The sequence below is a fragment of the Myxine glutinosa genome, chromosome 1 (genome assembly GCF_964187855.1).
Source record: "Myxine glutinosa chromosome 1, kmMyxGlut1.1, whole genome shotgun sequence".
Taxonomy (NCBI): Eukaryota; Metazoa; Chordata; class Myxini; order Myxiniformes; family Myxinidae; genus Myxine; species Myxine glutinosa.
In genome coordinates, this window is record NC_136261.1 from 299,618,471 (window position 1) to 299,633,654 (window position 15,184).

The 15,184-nt window shown below is 47.7% G+C and overlaps 1 protein-coding gene across 3 annotated transcripts in view; it reads right to left on the reverse strand.

Moving 5' to 3' along the window:
* LOC137439202 (coiled-coil and C2 domain-containing protein 1A) overlaps positions 1–15,184 on the reverse strand; it is a 145,124-nt gene that overhangs the window by 54,993 nt on the left and 74,947 nt on the right. The gene's annotated exons all lie outside the window — the stretch shown is intronic.

The window sequence follows — 15,184 nt, forward strand, 5'->3', positions numbered from 1 at the left end:
TGGTCTGGGGCTGTTTTTCATGGTTCGGGCTCGGCCCCTTAGTTCCAGTGAAAGGAAATCTTAACTTAATGCCGCGTGCACTCGAGATCTGTGCTGAGCACACGTGACATGTTGGGTTTATTTACAAATGACGCCGGCTTTCGTTTGATCGGGTTTTTGGCATCTGGGAGAACTCGGTTAAAATAAACGAGTTTATTTTTCGAGTTAGAATGGCGTGCGAACGTTTCCGCATTGACACACATGAATCATTAAGTCATCAACATGGGAAAGCTCACCTGGGCCGGACACGAGAAGGATTGACAGACTGAGAGCTCTTTCACGATTCTGTGGGTGGTGGTGCATGGCCGTTCTTAGTTGGTGGAATGATCCGTCTGGATGATTCCGATAACGAGCGAGACTCCGACACGCTAACTAGTTCAGCGACCCTGGTGTGGCCACGGACTAACTTCTTAGAGGAACGAGCGGCTGCAAGCCGTGCGAGATGGAGCAATAACAGGTCTGTGATGCCCTTCGATGTCCAGAGCCGCACACGCACTACACTGGACGGGCCAGCATGTACCTTGCCCTTCACCATCAGACTCAGGTAAACCGCTGAGCCCCGTCCGTGATGGGGACTGGGGCTTGAGACAGTGTCCCACGAACGAGGAATTCCCAGTAAGCGAGAGTCATCAGCTCACGTTGATCAAGTCCCTGCCCTTTGTACACACCGCCCGTCGCTACTACCGATTGGACGGTTTGGTGAGATCCTTGGATCAGCCCCTGCATGGACCGTTCTCGGCCCGTGCCGGTGCGCCGAAAAGATGAGCGAACTTGACCGTCTAGAAGTATCAATCGTAATCTTTATAAGTTAATTGGTTAGGTGGAGCAACCAATCAAAGGATATATTACTTCACCAGCCAATCAAAATGTTGCTAAGGTGATCTCATTTGAAAAGGCAGATGGAAATGCAGATTGCTCCTTCTTTTGATGTGCTGCGTTACAAGCAGCCATTAATTAAAAGTAGGAGGGGGTAACTGGGCATTGTGAGTAACCTTGGGATTCCATTTTTGATAATGATCATAGGAGGATACGAAGCTATTTATGGGTGGAAGGTTCACCAAATAAAGGGTAATATGGCTTTGGAAACATTAGTCAAAATTTATTAGTCAAAGTTAGTCAAAACAAAACAAAAGTCAGTCAAAAAGTGACGTTAGTCAAAACTTAGCAAAGTACATTTTAATGGATTTTTTTGGTATCTAAAGTTTATTTCATTCAAAAGTAATAGGTACGGTTTTAAAGTAATAGTAAAATTTTACTGAATTGATAACACAATAAATTGTAACGTTAGACCTGAATGTATATTGGTTTATGAAAGGAGAATGGCGAGTGAATAATTTTGTGATGCTGGTTAAATTAAATGAGATATTATTAAGACTCATGGAGCTATTAATTTTTTTCTCATGGCAGTTGTAAGACAGCTCCAAATCAATGGATCTATAAATAACTAAAGCAGGGATAACATCCTTAATTTGTACTATGAGGAAAAATGGAATGAATTTATGGCAGTGAAGGAAGTGGAAATTTGCCTGCAGCCTAATTGTCCTGAGGGTGTGCATCTATATGATTAGAAATCCCAGGTTTTAAAATCTGGTGAGTCTCATGTGGAAGTATAATCGCTTGGTAGATGAAGGGTACTGCATGTAAACAGCAACTTTTATGGCCATAAAGGCCAAACAAATTTGGAAAAACTAATTGCATACGTAATTTGCAGATGAGTATTTGGTAAATAAATAAGGGAATTTATTGATCCCTTTATTTGGAAAATATTTCCAAAGGTCTATTAAAATGTTAGTGTGACAGTTCTCAGGTGTGAAAAAAACCCCATTGGATGAATATAAAGATCTATATATAGATATTTTTGTAAAGCCGAAGAAATCGAATAATTTGAGAATAAAAGAGATAAAACAACTGAATCAAATAATGATACAGATGAGCTCATTAGATTCAGGATAACGACATAAAAGGAATGTTATGTATTGTACCGGTCTGATAAGGCTGGTGAACCAATATCACCAAAAGTTTGAAACCATGAGAACTGATGTGACTTTATGCACCATTTTTAAGATCAAACACGAGTAGTATAAACTATTAAACTAACTCATCAACAAATAAAATTAAAAAAAAAAGTGAGGAATCTATGATAATGAATACATTATGCATACTTCATTTGGAGTTAGGTATTCCTGTTTGTGATTTTAACCATACTTACCTATTATATAAATGAACTTATTCCTCCTTGATTTGCATTACGAAGACTGCATGATTTTAATTTTCTTCAAACAATGTTAGTGTTTCAAACAAAGCAAGTTTAAATGCTATTCCTAGTCTTGTGGTGAAATACATGTCTGATTTTGGATATTATATCCGTGTGAAATATATGAATAAATATAATAATCTTTTGAATGTTTTAAGGAAAACAGCAAACGGTTGAATATGAAGCTGTTATAAGAGAAACAGGATCTGGTAGAGCATGGTAATTATATGTCAAGGTGCACCCTACCTGATCTAGAGTGTGTTGAGAGCAGATTCAGATATGGCTGGATGAAGGAAAATAACAGCTCACGGCTAAGAGATGGAGTGATAACTGCTTTGGGAAAAGCTACGAACAGCAAATTTGACCACCAAAAATTAGGTTAATTTTGGTATACACCTCCCTTCGAAGAATGGCAAAGGCACCTTCCTCTGGAAGATTGGGAAAGGACGTTCACCTTCACCAAGGAAATTCATGTGACCATTTGCCTGGATCACATTGTGATGCGTGGGCGAAAGGCTATCACTTGCTTCAGTTCAGTGCCTGGAACATCCATCACGTCAGCAATTGTTGGAGGACAACATGATACCTGCAACTCCTACTTTATGTTACTGTTACGAGGTCCCCCCCCCTTACCTCTGGTCTCGGTGGACCTCCGAACCCTGAGAGGGTCCCCGGCAGAAAGATGTGTTATCCTTGCTTGAAATCCAGCAAATAATGTCCCTCAATGGAACCAGCAAATGAAACGGTCAAAGCAATAATGCAACCACACCAGGTTATAAACAAACAATAATATATTATAAATCACACACAAAGAGCCATACAACAATGGGGGCAATCACCCCAACTTTCAAATCTTACGATAATATCCTTGTCAAGCCCCTTAACCCCACACTCACGGCACCTCCCCCAATGTCTCTGCACCCCTCCAAAGCGAAGTCCCAATGTCTCTGTGCGCTCCCGCGATCGGAGAGTCAAAGCCCGATGGTCAATTGAGGCGTAGACGAGCGAGACGACCCCGAGGTCACGTGCTCAGCCCCCCGCAACACAGCGGTGGAGAGGAACCTCACAAAGACGCGCTCCGACGTACACGTTGCGGTTCCATCCGCGAACCTCCGTATAATTCTCACGTGCCCCTTTCTGGCACAGCCGTCCCCGGCAATCCACCGAGGAATAATGCCCAGCCGACACGACAAAAGCCTGTTCACTGCAGGGTGCTCGCATGGCGAAGATGGCGGACGGCTTTCGCTCCAACCCGGATTCTCAAGGCCTGGATCCTCCGGAACCTCAATGAGAATACCCGACGACGCAGGCTCCACGCACTCCGGCGATATTTCTTATTGCCCGAACTTCCCTTCAAGGACGCAAAGTTCACTCGCACTGTACGTCGAACACTCGGGCCAGAGCTTCAACCACCACGTCTCTTTTCGATGTCCTCCCACCTCTTTCTCCCTCGCTCCACCTCTTTCGTTCTCGATCCGGATTTCCGGCCACATTTTACCAGGAGCGCTTTTAAATCTTTTAACCACAACAACCCTTTCCCTTAAGTCACAATAAGCATAATATCTAGAATACTTCGAACCAACAACAATAATCATAACAACAATCATTAGGGCCGAATACGTAACACTTCCCCCCCTCAAGAAAGAAAGTTTGAACACCGCGAAAACTTTCTTTGCATGCCCTCTTTGAACAGGCAAAAGTAAATTCACAACCCAAATCAGCAATCCCCGATCCCGTGGACAACAATATTTGACCTTCCCCAAAAATAAAGCAACAAAATTTTACACAACCCCCAGAGCTTTCCAAAGTTAATTCCCTCTGGACCAAGCGTCAACAAAGCCATTGTCCCTGCCCCTCTGATTTTTACTTCTAGTTTCTCTTGAATGAAGGTTAAGGGGTTGTGACCAAAAACCCAAAGGCCAGCAAATCTATAGCACTTTCCCCAGGAGGCTGAGCTGAAAGCCAGGTTCCATGATGGTTGGGTGGTGAGGCCTGGAAGTATTCACTACATGGACGCCTTTAGGAACGTGGAGTTCACGGTTAGTCCGGCGGAGGAAAGTTCACTACATGGACGCCTTTAGGAACGTGGAGCTCACGGTTAGTCCGTGCAGGGAAGTTCACTACCTGGATGCCTTTAGGAACGTGGCGTTCACGGTTAATCCGTGTAGGAATCTTGGCTCGGTGGCTCCGCAGCATTCAGTGCTTCAACTTCTCCGGACTTCTAACAATTACGGCGGGACCACTGGTCACAGTAGTCACCTGACTGGCGGTCTCCTTCTCGGCCACTGCTCCGACAACCCTTCCTTCGGGAGCTGTCACAACTCTGGAAGCCTCCATAATAATATCGCTTGCGGCCACCACCACTACTACTCCGTGGTCCTTCTCTGTAGCCCCCTCGACCCCTAGGAAATGCCTTCCCTACGGTGATGGTCCGACCCTCCAACTCCTTGTTATTCAGATCCTTTTCTGCCTCTCTGGCGTCCTTTGAGTTTTCAAACGTGACAAAGCCAAACCCTCTTGACTTTCGTGTCTCCCTGTCTTTTATCAGCAGCACTTCCAAAAGCGGTCCATAGTTGCTGAAGGCAGACTCCAAAACATCTTCCTGTGTTTTGAAGTTCAGTCCACCTACAAATAACTTGCTAAACTTGTCACCATCCTGAACTGGTGTGGTGTTGTTTTCCCTACTGGGCTTTTTAACCACCATCGGGTTACCATAAACTTGACCACCGGCCAAATCATTCCCGATAACAACCGATACTCCCTCTACAGGAAGCGTGGCTTGTAAACCGACGGTGACCGGTCCTGACACCAAATCGGACTCCAAATGGATGACATGAAGTGGCGCACTAACACAGCCACCAATCCCCTGTAAACGAACACTATCACCAGTTGCGGTCTCCTCCGACAATGGCAAGATGCCTTCAAGCATTAAAGATTGATGTGCTCCCGTGTCCCTCAATATCCTAACCGGTCTCCGGTTAGTCGAGGCTCCATCCAGTGACACAAACCCCTCGGAAAAAATGGTTGGTAACCCTTTTGAGGGCGATTTCTCACAATGGCCATCGCATTTGGAGTCGTACTAGTCGAACTCCGCTCCTCATTTTCCTTTCCCAGAGCATAACAGTTGGACATCCAGTGTCCCGGTTTATGGCAAAAAGTGCAAGTAGGCCCAGAGGAGAACCTCGTGGTCTGCCAAGGCATGGGGGCGGCGGTCTGTCTCGAGTCCCCCGGACGATAGGTCTGTCTTGGAACCGCAGTCTTCTGATTTCTAGAAGTCGTGGTGTCAAAGTGGACCTCATTTTCATCCCGAGGCCGCCCCCATGGATTTTCATTCTCCGCCTCCGATGTACCATAGCTCCCCTGGCTAGGTCTGGGCGAGAAGTTCGGTTTGTGGAACCCCATCCTGTGTGTTAAAGGCATAGTCATCTGCCATGGTGGCTGCCTCATACAGCTTTGGTACTTTCCTTTCCTCCAGATGAACTTTAATGTCCTCGTGGACACACTGTTGGAATTCCTCCACCAGGATCAATTGTCGCAATAGTTCGAAGTCTTTCCCAACTCCTTTTGAATCACACCACCTATCAAACATGGTTTCCTTCACTCTGGCAAATTCCACATGGGTCTCACTCTCCCTCCTCCTGGCATTCCGGAATTTTTGCCAGTAAGCTTCCGGGACCAATTCATAGGCTTTGAGAATGTGTTTCTTCAATACCTCATAATCTGCACATTGGTCAATCGGTAAAGCCGAATAAATCTCTTGAGCTTTACCCACCAGAACACTTTGCACTAGTATGAACCAGTACTCCTCAGGCCAGTTTAACTGTCGAGCCACTTTCTCAAAATGTGGAAAAAACTTGGCTACCTCCTTTTCATTGAAGGGTGGAACCAGCCTCACATGTCTTCCAACATCCCAGGTGTTCTGACTAGGTGTCGAACCAGTCAGCAGGGATGGTACCTCTCCCCGTTCTCTCATTAACTCCAGCTCCTTGACTTTAATTTCCTGCTGACGCGCCAATTCATGGTCCTTTAACTCCCTTTCGGCTCTTCTCTCCTCTGCTTCGAGTTCTCTTGCAGCTCTCCTTTCCTCTGCTTTTTTGTCATCGAACCTTTCCTGGAGTTCTCTTTCCTGTGCTGCTCTTCTTTCCTGGAGTTCTCTTTCCTGTACTTTTAACCTTTCCTGGAGTTCTCTTTCCACTCTCCTTTCCTCTGTTTTTTTCTCTTCTAACCTTTCCTGGAGTTCTCTTTCCTGTGCTTTTAACCATTCCTGGAGTTCTCGTTCCTGTGCTTTTTCCCTTTCCTGGCTCCGTAATTGCATCTCCAGTTTCCGGAGCTCCACATTTTCTTGTTCTTCTGGTAACCAATCCCAGGCTACCTCTTCCCATGCTTTTAATCCCATCATAGATTGTATCACCACTGTCTGCAACTCTGCCTTCTTCATATTAGCTCGGACCTCCAAGCTAAAATGTTTGGCCAATTTCCAGAGGTCCGATTTTACTAACGCTCCGAACTGTGCTTCACTAGGGGGTTACTGTAAACTTCTCTGCGTCAAAAAAAAGAAAAGAAAAGAAAAAACTCCATCGTGCCTACTGGTAACACCTGTTAACCTTCACACAAGAAAATTTTAACAAACAAAAACAATTTTTTATTTTTTTGTTGTTTGTTTTTGGAAAAAAATTGGGAATGTTGGAAAAAGTTCCAAATTTGAGAATTCTGGGAATGTTAGGGAATTCTTTCCCGGACTAAATTTTGGAATTTTTTAGATCCCGGACGCAGACCCAATTGCGAGCCCATGAATATCAATTGGACGAGCCCCAATTTCTGTTACGGGGTCCCCCCCTTACCTCTGGTCTCGGTGGACCTCCGAACCCCGAGAGGGTCCCCGGCAGAAAGATGTGTTTCCCTTGGTTGAAATCCAGCAAATAATGTCCCTCAATGGAACCAGCAAATGAAACAGTCAAAGCAATAATGCAACCACACCAGGTTATGAACAAACAATAATCTATATATACTAGCGGGGTCACCCATGGGAATCCCACGGGCATGGATGTGTGTGACATTTCGACATATTGAGTTAGATGCTGCACATTCATTTTTACAAAATGGTTACTGGCAAGTCATCAGATCCAGAAATGGTGTAATGAACACAATTTATTTATTTCACATAATATGTGACCCCTCACTCCTCTCCACCTGACACTCTCCTCTCTCCACCGAGCACTCCTCTCCTCTCCAATCCCTCACACTCCTCTCCTCTCCAATCGCGCCTCACACTCCTCTCCAATCGCGCCTCACACTCCTCTCCAATAGCGCCTCACACTCCTCTCCAATCGCGCCTCACACTCCTCTCCAATCGCGCCTCACACTCCTCTCCCATCGCGCCTCACACTCCTCTCCAATCGCGCCTCACACTCCTCTCCAATCGCGCCTCACACTCCTCTCCAATCGCGCCTCACACTCCTCTCCCATCGCGCCTCACACTCCTCTCCAATCGCGCCTCACACTCCTCTCCAATCGCGCCTCACACTCCTCTCCAATCGCGCCTCACACTCCTCTCCAATCGCGCCTCACACTCCTCCAATCGCGCCTCACACTCCTCCAATCGCGCCTCACACTCCTCCAATCGCGCCTCACACTCCTCCAATCGCGCCTCACACTCCTCCAATCGCGCCTCACACTCCTCCAATCGCTCCTCACACTCCTCCAATCGCTCCTCACACTCCTCCAATCGCGCCTCACACTCCTCCAATCGCGCCTCACACTCCTCCAATCGCGCCTCACACTCCTCCAATCGCGCCTCACACTCCTCCAATCGCGCCTCACACTCCTCCAATCGCGCCTCACACTCCTCCAATCGCGCCTCACACTCCTCCAATCGCGCCTCACACTCCTCCAATCGCGCCTCACACTCCTCCAATCGCGCCTCACACTCCTCCAATCGCGCCTCACACTCCTCCAATCGCGCCTCACACTCCTCCAATCGCGCCTCACACTCCTCCAATCGCGCCTCACACTCCTCCAATCGCGCCTCACACTCCTCCAATCGCGCCTCACACTCCTCCAATCGCGCCTCACACTCCTCCAATCGCGCCTCACACTCCTCCAATCGCGCCTCACACTCCTCCAATCGCGCCTCACACTCCTCCAATCGCGCCTCACACTCCTCCAATCGCGCCTCACACTCCTCCAATCGCGCCTCACACTCCTCCAATCGCGCCTCACACTCCTCCAATCGCGCCTCACACTCCTCCAATCGCGCCTCACACTCCTCCAATCGCGCCTCACACTCCTCCAATCGCGCCTCACACTCCTCCAATCGCGCCTCACACTCCTCCAATCGCGCCTCACACTCCTCCAATCGCGCCTCACACTCCTCCAATCGCGCCTCACACTCCTCCAATCGCGCCTCACACTCCTCCAATCGCGCCTCACACTCCTCCAATCGCGCCTCACACTCCTCCAATCGCGCCTCACACTCCTCCAATCGCGCCTCACACTCCTCCAATCGCGCCTCACACTCCTCCAATCGCGCCTCACACTCCTCCAATCGCGCCTCACACTCCTCCAATCGCGCCTCACACTCCTCCAATCGCGCCTCACACTCCTCCAATCGCGCCTCACACTCCTCCAATCGCGCCCCACACTCCTCCAATCGCGCCCCACACTCCTCCAATCGCGCCCCACACTCCTCCAATCGCGCCCCACACTCCTCCAATCGCGCCCCACACTCCTCCAATCGCGCCTCACACTCCTCCAATCGCGCCTCACACTCCTCCAATCGCGCCTCACACTCCTCCAATCGCGCCTCACACTCCTCCAATCGCGCCTCACACTCCTCCAATCGCGCCTCACACTCCTCCAATCGCGCCTCACACTCCTCCAATCGCGCCGCACACTCCTCCAATCGCGCCGCACACTCCTCCAATCGCGCCGCACACTCCTCCAATCGCGCCGCACACTCCTCCAATCGCGCCTCACACTCTCCAATCGCGCCTCACACTCTCCAATCGCGCCTCACACTCTCCAATCGCGCCTCACACTCTCCAATCGCGCCTCACACTCTCCAATCGCGCCTCACACTCTCCAATCGCTCCTCACACTCTCCAACCGCGCCTCACTCTCCAATCGCGCCTCACACTCTCCAATCGCGCCTCACACTCTCCAATCGCGCCTCACACTCTCCAATCGCGCCTCACACTCTCCAATCGCGCCTCACACTCTCCAATCGCGCCTCACACTCTCCAATCGCGCCTCACACTCTCCAATCGTGCCTCACACTCCCCTCCAATCGCGCCTCACACTCCCCTCCAATCGCGCCTCACACTCCCCTCCAATCGCGACTCACACTCCCCTCCAATCGCGCCTCACACTCCCCTCCAATCGCGACTCACACTCCCCTCCAATCGCGCCTCACACGCCTCTCCAATCGCGCCTCACACCTCTCCAATCGCACCTCACACTCCCCTCCAATCGCACCTCACACTCCCCTCCAATCGCTCCTCACTCGCCTCTCCAATCGCTCCTCACTCGCCTCTCCAATCGCTCCTCACTCGCCTCTCCAATCGCTCCTCACTCGCCTCTCCAATCGCTCCTCACTCGCCTCTCCAATCGCTCCTCACTCGCCTCTCCAATCGCTCCTCACTCACCTCTCCAATCGCTCCTCACTCGCCTCTCCAATGGGCTTTCCCCGTCTCGTTTCTCTCGTTTTTCTCCCTTCTCATTCTTTTTCTTGCTCCAAATCGGCCCGTCTCGCCCGTCGGCCCGTCCGAATCGGAAATCGGCCCGTCTTGCTTTCTTTCTTGCGCGTAAATAAATTGTGTTCATTACACCATTTCTGGATCTGATGACTTGCCAGTAACCATTTTGTAAAAATGAATGTGCAGCATCTAACTCAATATGTCGAAATGTCTCACACATCCATGCCCGTGGGATTCCCATGGGTGACCCCTCAAGTTTGCATTGACGTTCGTCGATGGACTCGTTCGCCCGTCTCATTCGTTTTCTTGCTACATCCTGTTCAAGTCTGCGTTCTTCATCGATCGTCTCATTCATTTTGGAAATAGAAGTTTCCACGCAGCGCATGAATTGTCGCGATCCTCAAGAGGAAGTGTCTCGTAATCATCAAATGATAAATGGCAAGTAAATTATATTGTGGAAAATTAAAGATTTCAAATAAACCTATTTAAAGTGTATGCGCACATAACTAATAAAAAAAACGAAGAAATATCTCGGTAATTCCCTGAAACATATTTTACTTCCGGATAATAATGTTGAATGAAATAAAAACGAAGAAATATATGTCGGCATCATTGTTGAAGTTTTTGTGACGACTGTCATCAAACGAAAAAGTAATATATCTTAACGGAAAAGCAAAAGCGAATTTTTAATATATATCGACACGTTGCCGTCGGTGTCATGTTGGGCGGTGTATGATACACCATGACGCGATTTTTAAAAATATATCTGCATTTTCCCGCGTGTGTGGAATGTTCTCAATTATTGCTGACACCGAGTCTAAAACCATCGATAAAAATGAAATCATATGGTGAGTTAGATTGGAGATAAAGGCGTGAGAGAGACTCAATGGCCTTGAAGTTACAGGCGTTTGAGAATTCATTTCGTTCTATAAAGGGCAACTTTCATCGGATTTTCTTCCCGTTTTTTTTCAACCGAGTCTAAAACTATGTTAGCGACTGTGAAAAATGAAATGATATATCGAATTTGATTTGAAATAAAACTGGGAGAGAGAGCAAGACACCACAGGCCTACAAAACAGGCCTCAAAGCTATGCGAGTTAATAAAATGGTGGATATTTATTTATAATTATATGAAGCCTCTCCCAGAATGGGTGGAGCTATGGGTGGAGCTACTCTGCAAACCAAGTAAGCCACACCCCGGACAGACACCCAACAGATAGACAGACAGAATCATCTACAGCTATTATAATATAGATAAAACACAGTTTGTGTGTGTGTGTGTGTCTGTGTCTGTGTCTGTGTCTGTGTCTGTGTCTGTGTCTGTGTCTGTGTCTGTGTGTGTGTGTGTGTGTGTGTGTGTGTGTGTGTGTGTAATGTTACCAATAGACTCCTAAACGGAGAGGCTCACGTGCTAGATATTTGGCATAGACATGGCCATTGAGCCTGGGAAGAACATGGCCTACCTCAAAATATTTGACGAGATCCATATTTTTTATTCATATTTACGTCAGCGCATTTCAGCGAGGAATATTACACACGGAATCTGAGCAGCGCGCTGATTTGCTCAGAGCGATCACGTGATGTTCCATCCCCACCGCCAGACCATCTTTGAAACAGCTGTGAAACGTCTTTCCACAACCCTTCCGTAACCGATTGGAGCAGTTTATTGCCGCTCATTGCCGCCGCTCAGTTTATCCCGACCCCCTCCCCTCCCCCCTCCTCCTCCCCTCCCCCTCCTCCTCTCCCCTTCCCCTTCCCCCTCCCCCTCTTCTCCCCTCCCCTCCCCTCCCCTCCCCCCCGTTCCCCACCCCCCTCCCCCCGTTTCCCTCCCCTCCCCCGCCCGGCAATGCCGGGTACTTCTCCAAGTATATTATAAATCACACACAAAGAGCCATACAACAATGGGGGCAATCACCCCTACTTTCAAATCTTACGATAATATCCTTGTCAAGCCCCTTAACCCCACACTCACGGCACCTCCCCCAATGTCTCTGCACCCCTTCAAAGCAAAGCCCCAATGTCTCTGTGCGCTCCCGCGATCGGGGAGTCAAGGCCCGATGGTCAATTGAGGCGTAGACGAGCGAGACGACCCCGAGGTCACGTGCTCAGCCCCCCGCAACACAGCGGTGGAGAGGAACCTCACAAAGACGCGCTCCGACGTACACGTTGCGGTTCCATCCGCGAGCCTCCGTATAATTCTCACGTGCCCCTATCTAGCACAGCCGTCCCCGGCAATCAACCGAGGAATAATGCCCAGCCGACACGTCAAAAGCCTGTTCACTGCAGGGTGCTCGCGTGGCGAAGATGGCGGACGGCTTTCGCTCCAAACAGGATTCTCAAGGCCTGGATCCTCCGGAACCTCAATGAGAATACCCGACGACACAGGTTCCACACACTCCGGCGATATTTCTTATCGCCCGAACTTCCCTTCAAGGACGCAAAGTTCACTCGCACTGTACGTCGAACACTCGGGCCGGAGCTTCAACCACCACGTCTCTTTTCGATGTCCTCCCACCTCTTTCTCCTTCGCTCCACCTCTTTCGGTCTCGATCCGGATTTCCGGCCACATTTTACGAGGAGCGCTTTTAAATCTTTTAACCACAACAACCCTTTCCCTTAAGTCACAATAAGCATAATATCTAGAATACTTCGAACCAACAACAATAATCATAACAACAATCATTAGGGCCGAATACGTAACAGTTACGCTGTGACTTTATGTCATTGCTCCATCAACTGCCAGGGAACCAGCGTGTAGTTGTAAGTGGATGGCCTTGCTTCTTTCTCTACACCGGGCCACCATGACTCCGCTGGTTGTTCCTGGCGCGGGCCACGAACAACTTGAACACTATGGTCCTAACGTCACTATGGATGCACCAGTCATCTCTGGTCCACATCTTGCTGGTCAATCAACATCTCATCAACACTCGCTGCCCACTCACAATGTGTGAGGAGGCAGGTCAACTACAACTGGACGACAGCCTTGTTCAAGATCTGCTATGGCTCACGGCAAGAGTGGCAAAGATGCTACATGCAGAGCAGGGTCAGTTCATGAGGTTGCCCATCTATTATGATAGCGGAAACCCTACGCGAAATAGTGTAGGTGCTACCAAGACAACAGAAGAAGATGGTTCATACTTGATTTTCAAACACACAAGTGATCAGCCTCTTTTTCAAACAGAAGTCCAGCATTCACTCTGCAGCTAGCATCCTGGAATCATAATTGCCGAATGTTGCAGATGTTTAACATTGAATCATGCTGACAGTATTACTTAGATAATGGTGAAATTAATAAAGGAAATAACAGTGATGATTTTTCTGATGAACTGAAAAATTTTGTGCATTTGCAAGAGGTGAAGTTTGTTTGCAGAGATAAGGGGTGTTGCAAAAACATTTTACCTTTTTTCCCCCCGAATGCGTGCACAACCGTAACGGGTTCTCGGGGGAAAAAAAGGTAAAATGTTTTGCAACACCCCTTACTTATATTGCAAACGCAATAAACTGAACTATCAACAACGGATGGATTTGATGAACGAGGGAACGCCTTTTAACGACCAGATTCTTCCAGGAGGACGGTGTATGCCTTAGGTAATGGGAAATTGGACATCAAAATTTGTAAATTAAAGGCCCTTTTAATTGTCCGATGAGAAGGACAAAAACGGGTGATTGTGGAAGTCCCTCAGGACTTCCTTATGATTGGGAATTAATAATGTCCCTGCGAGTGAGTGACTCACAGCCAAATTTCTTGTTTGAAGCTTTTGGCTCAGCATGAGATGTCACAGACACATAGATGTTGTTTTGTATAATTATGAAGAGCCATTGAGGTGCTATTTAATGCCAAAGAAACTGCATTTGATATTATAGAACATGAGCATTCATTTGTACTGTGCTGGAAATGAAGACCACATGGAGCCTGCAATGACCTATGACCTGGTGCGGATGCCATCCTTTTTGGAGATTGCAGACTCAGCTTTTCTCAAACCAACAACCCATTATCTGAGATTGAAACCAGATGTGAATGCCTCAGAAGACGTTTGACTCATGCCTTAAAGAGGGACCTTCTTGACCTTCAGTAATTAGTGTGACTTCTACAAACATACTTGAAGCTTCATAATGAGAGCCAGATGTATTCAGGTGCCAGCCTGTCTGTCACCTTTTGTGACCTGTTAATCACTCTTCTGCTCTCCTTACACATCAAAGGCCAACGCGATTATAAGAGACTGGACTCTCCGAGTGCTACCAAGAAACTGGCTTGATGTCTTGTGTGCTGTGTGTTCCATGATGTACTTGGTGTAAATGCAAGTAAGTTTGGTCCAACAAGTTGATGAAATAATTGACCAGAACGTAGTAGTCTCTGTCTCTCTGTCTATCTTAAATGAGTGTAGAGATATTACAACTTCAACAGCACCATGGATATGGATAGGTGAAGCCTGGTGTTGGCTCAATGGTTAAGGTGGCTGCCTGAAGATCTCAGTCTTCAGTTTGTGCCCCTGCTGTGCTGTTGTACAACACCAGCTGGGGTGACTCAGCCTGTTATCCTCCTGAGGTCAGCAAAATGAGTACAGTACCAGCTTAATGGAAACAGGGGGAACTGCATCAGTGGCACAGCTGTGCTCCCAGCAATAATGCAACCAGCAGCTATAGTTTGCATATGAAACGATAATGAATGGATAGGTTAGTCCATTTCCGATAGAGATTTTTGCCAGGATTGAAAGACATGTGCCATTTGTCAGACCAACACATAATCAATTGTAGATCAACAAAGTAAAGCAGCTGCTGTCTATCTCAGTTTTCTAATCACTATGATGGCACATTGTGAGTCATCTACAAAAAGGAAGAGGGCTTTCAAGAGAATTAGAAATGTTGTTTATGTAGATGATTAACAAAACTGGGCCTAAGACATTTTGTTGGGGCACTCCAGCCTCCACCTGGTGAGGAGGGGAGAGGAGATGGTTCTATTTTCTTTATACACATGATCAAAGCTCATGGAAGAGCTACAGCAGAATGGAATGGAATAAATTGGAAAGGGAAAACATCAACAGCAGAGTAGAAATGTGAGAGATCAAGGGGAGGGGGATAAGGACACATGGGGCGACCAAGCTTCACACAAGCTGAAACACAGCAAGAAGAGGAAGGGAAATGTGGGGAAGAAAGAAAAGGCACAAACCAACCAACAAACTAAAAGGAACTAAGGAAA